Below are 7,990 nucleotides of genomic sequence, written 5' to 3'. Positions count from 1 at the left end.
TTTTTGCATTTTTTCCAACGGGCGCCGGAACTGTTGAACACCCGACCGTTTCTGACAGTTACTGACCGAATGGAACGGAAATACGTAAATTCCTTTGCTAACAGAAGTGGACCCGACATTTTCAACATTGTCGATCTGGGTGCACGGGCAGGAAATAGTGTAAAAGTGACTTTATTTCTACTGTTTGGACACAGAAATGGTCGGCTAATCCATTGTTTCTGTACGTAAGGGTCCGAATCCCATCCCCGTCGTTATTGTATTGAACATTTGAGGCGGCCCTACGTAAGTTTTCAACAATCAAAATGGGCTTGAATGTTATTATTATCTATCCGACACCGGTGTTTTAAGTCTGTGTCCCTGGATTGTTTATATTTTGTTTCAATGGAGAGGAATAATTGGAATTTTTCACCTCATCTCATGGGATAAAGTTCGAGTAGAGAGGAAGGTTCGGAGAGAGATTGTTCTGTCCTTCCTTGCTGCCTCTGTGGTTTGCAGCGAATGGAAGATTGGCGGGAACAGCAAATGATATGGGAGGTGGAACATAAAGGGTTAACTTTATCCATCAAGAAGAAATCTAATTTCAAACCTTTTCAACAATCTTCAATCAGCCCAGTTATTAGATTTGTACCAAGTCTGCACATATTTATCTTTTCTCTGTCTCGTCCTCTGCAAACTTTGAAATTCTGCCCCTTCCATCCAAGTCCATGTTGTACATTATCTATTTCAAGCCGACGCTATCAGGCCTTCTTTACCAAAATCGTTTTCAATGTGCGACTTGCGTTATCAAGTAAGACCTTGCAGAATGTATGAGGTCAGAAACTGCATTATTGTCTGTATGTGCAACGTAATAAAGTGCTTCCTGATTTCACCAGTGAAAATCCGAGCTCTAATTTTATGCCCCGCCCCACCCCCACCACCAGAGGAAATAGCTTCTCTGTATCCACTCTTCCGAATCGTTTTATCATTTTAAATACCTCAATCAGATCAACCATTCAAACTGAAGGCGACAGAATCCGAGTTTAGGCAACATGTCTTCATAATTTAAACCTTTAAGACCAGGTATGATTCTGGTAATCTGCGCTGCACCCCCTCCAAGGCCAATATATCCTTCCTGAGGGGCGGTGCCCAGAACTGAACGCAGTTCTACAGATGTCCTGAAGCATAACTTCCTCCTCTTCATATTCCAGTCCCCTTAAAATAAAGGTCAACATCCCTTTAACCTTTTTGATGACCTTTTTTATTGTCCAATCGTTTTTAGTGATTTGTGTACATGGACACACAAATCCCTTTGCTCCTCCACTGTTCCTAATCCCTCGACATTGAGAACATTTTCCGATTGATTGGATCCAAAGTGAATTACCTCACACTTCCCCACATTGAACTCCATTTCACACAGTTTTGCGAGTCACTTAATCTGTCTCTGTCCCTTTGTACCTTTCTGATATCATCCACACAGGTAACGGTGCCTCCGATCTAACTGTCATCTGCAAACTTGGATACAAAACTTTCTATTCATTCATCCAGGAAATATTTGGAGCACATTCCCGAGTGTTCACTGAAATCCGGTTCCTTAATATTTTGAGGAATCCTTGAAATCCAACGTTGTTTCCCCACAGAGGTTTCCGTGAGCACTGCAGTAAATCTCGTCCACGGGACTTTATTCAAAACCCTCTTTTTTTGCTGTTCAATCAGAATCGTCTTTGCATACCGTGCTGGCGAGTCAGGGATTATTGTTCCAAGAATCAGGAATATGATCTGGAACCAGATCTTGCCCACTGCGCTCCTGGAGAAATATGAGTTCGACTTTTATTTTTGATCCGCTCGATCAGATTGAATTTGACCCAGAAACAGGAAGCGGTTTCGGTGAAACTGATCCGAAGGGGAAGCGCGAAGGTGGTTGAAGCGATGAGCTGCTCAGTGATTGGATACAGCCCGTGTGGCTCGGGATCCCGGTCTGGTCTCTGTCGCCGACACTGTTTTCTTCCTGATCGGTTTCCCTCTGCTTTCACCAATTGCCTCAGGAACCACATTTTATATATGGATTCAGCACCAGGCAGAGAGATAGAAACAACTGTCTGGTGTTTATTGACCTGATCGGGAGGTTAATGTCACCGACGGCTGATTCACTGAGATTTCCAGGCCTGTTCTCTGCCGCCATTTGCTTTGGTTCCCTGTTCGACGCTTGTTCTCTCCGTGTGAAGGAGACAGATTTTCTCTTTCACCAGTTTGTTACAATACTGGACCTGCCTCATTTTCTGTGTGGATAACTGGGATAAGTGGACAGAGCAGGGACAGAGAAAGGCTGTTGGAACCCGGAGCGGAACAAGGTCTCACTGTTGTCGGACCAGAATTATTTCATTATCATTCTAATCCTGCAATTGCTGGGACCTCGAGCCACAATGATGAATTCACAGCGTGTGCCATTATCCATAGGTAAATGTTGCAGAAAGTGAGATACGGGAATTTGTGATTTGCCCAATAATTTCTGGAACATTTCCGCCGCTCCTCCGAAAGGCTCGGTTAAACGATAACAGTTGTTTTCGTCGCTCAGCCCACGTTTGCCTTCAACGGCGATCGCCAATTCGCTGTATTTCCACCATTAATCGTGCCGCAGCCAATTAAGATTGGACAATAACCGCAAATAAAGTATGAGGCAGCAAGAAGTGACTGAGAAAAGTCACAGACTTCAGCCTCTCAGCTTCTCTCCTGCCATCTCACTCTCAGGCTCAGTCTTTTGTTCCTTTTCAGTCGAGTTTATTTCTGATCCCTCCCATCTTCCTTCCTTCTATCCATCACTGCCATCTTTCTTGGAAAAATACGTTCCTGCCGTCTGCAGCTATGAAAAAATCTGAGACGCCAATTGGTGATTTTTCACTTAAATGGAAGCGTAGTGGGACTTAACTGGGATTCGATCTCCGGACTTCTCATTTATCAATCAGTGAAAACCTCAAAGTGAAAATAAGACCCGAAGTTCAACGAAACGCTGGCAATTGACCATGCAGCCATGTAAATCTTCGCTGCCACCCACAGCCGATCAGCCATCCTTTCAGACGGTTCCTGTTCATTCAATCTCGCTTTCTATTCCGATGTACAGCATCATCGAGTTGTACAATAATTATTTCAAGTAAACAATATCAACGTCTCTTCACCAAATTTTGAATGTCCAACTTGTCTTATCCAGTAAGACTTTCTAAAATTGAAATGATCTGAAGCAAAATTGCCGTTTGTGTGAGAATAGGTACACCGGGTAGACTAACGCTAACACACATTTCATAATGTAAAACAAACACACGTTAAACTATTGTGCAGTAGTTGTCGGAGGTCACCCACAGGAGGAGGTCAGGGCCGGGTGTATCACACACAGTACTCACCAACATTTCGTGGGAAGAGATCAGAAATGCAATAGGGTAAGACCAGATAGTGTGGAGAGAGTGTGGGAATAAAACAGGATGAATAGGACTAGATATAAGATGTACTGACAGGAGATAAGGAAGAGAAGGTCATGACTGATATCCATGGTTTCTCAGGCTGAGACCGTTGAACAAAAGATCGAGGTTATTGCGCAGACGCACTGAAGGTGAAGGCTCAACAAAGTCGCTTGACAAAGGTATCAATACCATAACGTTGGGAAAGGTTTACACAAATCTGGGCGCCGTGGCTCAGTGGTTAAAGCACCTGATTTGTAAGCAGGGGATCCTGGGTTCAAATCCCAGCGGTGCCTTTTGCTCATGTTGTTCGTTTCTTTGCTCCCATTTTTCCACCCGATGTGCTTCAGAGAGCAGCAAGAACAATCTTTCCTTCTCCTCATTGGCAGCCTCCAGAAGCCCTTGGTTTTTGCTTCCCAGCCTCTCTGTGTTGACTGCCGAGTTAAATTAGTTCCACAGATTCCCATCCACGGGTTTCCAATTGCATCGAATCATCTCCGTGAGGTTGAAGTGCCCCCTGCTCCTTTATATTTCCAGTAAATAATATCAATCAATTGCGGAATAAAAATTCAGCTGTTCGCTGATATTCTGTATTTTCCCCAATCAAGTCGACAGGAGGGAACGAATCTTTCTGTGAGGACGTTGACAAACTGATTCTAGGGTAGAGCTAAACATTCATGGTGGAGATTAAACACAGACCAACACCGCGGGACCGCTTCTGGTCAACGACTTTAATTCTTAAACCAGAGTTGTTTTAGCGAAGAGATTGAAGAGCTGGATTCTAAATCTAAGGGGATTCAGACGCGCCGGTTTAACCGGATTTACACGGTTCACTTCGCTTCAATAGGAAAACATTCGACAATTTCAAAAGTTTCATCCCCTGATTCTCGTGACCGGACAGGAAGTGAAATTTAAAATTGTTTTTTCAGTTACAGCAACAAGATTCTTCTCAATATAAGAAAAACGGAGTGTTTCAAACTGCAGGGAGTGAATTAACCGCAGATTCGGAGCCAGCGCTCTCCAGTGTGATCTTATCTAGAACTCTCTTAGAATTATAGTCATAGAATGGTTCCAGCACAGAAAGAGTACATTCGGCCCGTCGAGTCCGTGCCGGCTCTCTGCAAGAGCAATCCAGCTAACCCCATTTCCCCGCTCTATACTCGAATCTCTGCAATTTGTTTCCCTTCAAGTACTGATCCAATTCGCTTTTGAAAGCCACGAGTGAATCTGCCTGAACCACCCCCTCAGGCACTGCATTCCAGATCACAACCATCGCTGCGTCAAAAACTTTTTTCTTATGTCGCCTTTGGTTCATTTGACCATGACCTTAAATCTATGCCCTCTGGTACTTGACCCTTCCGCCAATGGGAACAGTTTCTCTCTATCTACTCTGTCCATACCCTTCATGACGTTGAATACCTCGATCAAATCTCCTCCAAAATTTTGGCTCAATTGTGAACAACCCCAGCTTCTCCAGTCTATGCACGGAACTGAAGTCCCTCATCCCTGGAATCATTCTCGTAAATCTCTTCTTCAACCTCTCTAATCCTTCACATCCTTTCGAATGTGCGGTGCCCAGAACTGGAAACAATACTCTAGTTGTGGCTCAACCACTGCTTTATAAAGGTTCAACATAACCTCCCTGCTTTTGAACTCTCTGCATCTATTTATTAAGCCCAGGTTCCCGTATGCTTTCTTAACCGCATTCTCAACCTGCCCTACCATCTTCACTGATTTGTGTACAGAGACCCGCAGATCTCTCTGTTCCTGCGCCCCTGTTAGAATTGTACCCTTTAGTTTATATTGTTTTTCCTCGTTCCATCACTCTTCCCTTCCGCCGATACTTCTCAGGACTTAAAACTCAGTTTAATTACACGAACTTATCATTTTTTAATTTATCCAGTTTCTCTCCCCCTCTGTCTGTATCGAACGTGGTTTCCTCACATGTTGCGACCCCGCCCGAACTCCATCCGTCTCTGTGTTCAGACAAAGGAACTGGCTGAAGTGTCACATCATCCTGGGGGATTTCAGCGTGTGACTGAGGCTTGCCCGGACACTGGATTCCGTTCAAAGAGTTTCATCAAGAGGTGTTTCAATACGGTGAGGTCATCTTTACTGCCTGGAGATTATAATGTCCAGACGGGCAGTGAGACTGAATGGGGACTGAGTGCAGAGATTGGAATGGAAGCACAGCAGATTCACTTTGGCCTGGCCATGTTTTCATTTCTTCTTTATGAATCCCCTGAGCTGGAGATCAGCCTCCTCCTTGAGAGCGATTCGCCAATCCAGATCAGAGGGAATTAAGTATCAAGAAAGTCGAGTGGGACTGGAGCCCCTTGTTTGACAAATTTATTGGAGTTTTTTGAGGATGTAACCAGCAGGGTAGATCAAGGGGAACCAGTGGCTGTAGTTTACATGGATTTTCAAAAGGCATTCGATAAGTTCCCACATGAAAGGTTGTTCCATTAAGTAAGGGCGCATGGGGTTGGGGGTAATATATTAGCATGGATAGAAGGTTGGTTAACGGAGAGAAAGCAGAGAGCAAGGATAACGGGTCATTCTCAGGTTGTCAGTCTGTAATTAGTGAGGTGCCGCAAGGATCGGTGCTTGGGCCTAAGTTATTTACAATCTATATTAATTAATTAGATAAAGGGAACGAGTGTACTGTATCCACCTTTGCTGACGATACAAAGCTCGGTGGCAAAGCAATTTGTGAGGAGGAGACAAAGAATCTGCAAAGGGATATAAAAAAAATTACTGAGTGGGCAAGAAGGTGGCAGATAGAGTATAACGTGGAGAAATGTGAAGTTATTCACTTTGGCAGTCAGAATAGAAGAACAGAATATTGTTTCAATGGTGAGAATCTATTAAACGTTGGACTTCAGAGAGACTTGGGTGACCTAGGTCATAACATTTATTACGTGGGTACAGGAAGCAATTAGGAAAGCAAATGGCATGTCGGCCTTTATTGCAAGGGGTTTGGAGGACAAGAGTAAGGAAGTCTTATTACAGTTGTGAGGGCTTTGGTGAGACCTCTCCTGAAGTACTGCGAACAGTTTTGGTCTCCTTATCTAAGGAAGGATATACTTGCCTTGGAGAAAGTGCAATGAAGGTTGACTAGATTAATTCCTGGGATGAGAGGGTTGTCCTATAAAGAGACGTTGAGTAGAATGGGCCTAAACTCTCTGAAGTTTAGAAAAATGAGAGGTGATCTCATTAAAACATAAAAGATTATGAGGGGGCGTGACAAGTTAGGTGCTGAGAGATTGTTTCTCCTAGTTAGATAGAAATGAACCAGGGGCATAGTCGCAGGACAAGTGGTCGGTCATTCAAGACTGTGATGAGGAGGAATTTGTTCACGAAGAGGGTTGTGAAATTTGGAATTTTTACCCCAGATGGCTGTAGATGCTGATTTATTAAATATATTCAAGGCTGAGATAGAAAGATTTTAGGACTCTCGGAGAATCAAGGGATATGGGGATCGGGAGGGAAAGTGGAGTTGAGGTAGAAGATCAGCCATTATCTGATTGAATGACGGAGCAGGCTCGAGGGGCCGTATGACCGACTCCAGCTCCTGTTTCTTATGTTCTTAAAACAGGAAGCGTCGGGATGGCTGTTTGCCTTCCATGAAGGACATCGGTGAACAGCTTGGGTTTTTTTAACAAGGTCCCACCCTTCAGTATCATTACTATGTAGCCGTTATCTAAAATACAACGCTAGTGGGATTTGAACCCACAACCTTTAAAACCGTTTCATTTAGTCACAATGACGTATCCATTGCGTCACAGAGCTAAAAGCAGCAAGGTCAATTTTGCTGAGTGCTGAACCGACCGGGCAAGCCGTTCGGTAGATTTGCACTTCCCACAGATTTTCCGTGGGGTTTCACACGCACGTTTTTATCAGCCAAACATCTAAACAGAGCTACAGAGCTACGACAGCAGACTGAGAGATGGGGGTTGAGGGATATTGTGAGAAGCTTGATAAGTGGGTTGAGAGGCATGGAGAGAAGGACTTAGTTGGGTTTGATGGATATGGTGAAAACTGGGAAGCTGGGGTTAGATGGAGAGTAAAGCTCCCTCAACAATGTCCCGTCAAACACTCACAGGGCAGGTACAGCACGAGTTAGATTACAGAGTAAATATCCCTCCACACTGCCACATCAAACATTCACAGGGCATGTACAGAACGGGTTAAATACAAAGTAAAACTGCCTCTAAACTGTCCCATCAAACACTCCAAGGACAGGAGCACAGAGCGGCCGGGATATCACAGTATCATTGTCGGTGCAGCACAGGAGGAGGCCATTCAGCCCCTCGAGTCCGTTCAGCCATTCAATTAGATCTTGGCTGATCTGTACGTAGGAACAAATGGAAGCGATTCATCTGGTCGAGCCTGTACCATCATTCAACTATAAGGAACCGATCCCACCATCAAACTCACCATGGACGACTCTTCAGAATCGTTTTTTTTCTTGGACACACAAATCTCAATCAAAGACGGGCATCTGAGCACCTCACTCTACCGCAAGCCCACGGACAACCACACGAAGCGCCACCTATCCAGCT

The 7,990-nt window shown here is 44.4% G+C and overlaps 1 non-coding gene across 1 annotated transcript; it reads left to right on the top strand.

The window, feature by feature from the left end:
- Positions 1 to 3,648: 3,648 nt before the first annotated feature.
- trnat-ugu (transfer RNA threonine (anticodon UGU)) lies at positions 3,649 to 3,721 on the top strand. Its single transcript has one exon. It is a non-coding gene; the product is annotated as a tRNA-Thr (tRNA).
- The last annotated feature ends 4,269 nt before the right edge of the window (positions 3,722 to 7,990 follow it).

Source organism: Heptranchias perlo, unplaced genomic scaffold (assembly GCF_035084215.1).
Source record: "Heptranchias perlo isolate sHepPer1 unplaced genomic scaffold, sHepPer1.hap1 HAP1_SCAFFOLD_54, whole genome shotgun sequence".
Classification (NCBI taxonomy): domain Eukaryota; kingdom Metazoa; phylum Chordata; class Chondrichthyes; order Hexanchiformes; family Hexanchidae; genus Heptranchias; species Heptranchias perlo.
Note: the sequence above shows the minus strand (reverse complement) of the source record. Positions and strands in the feature narration are given on the sequence as shown.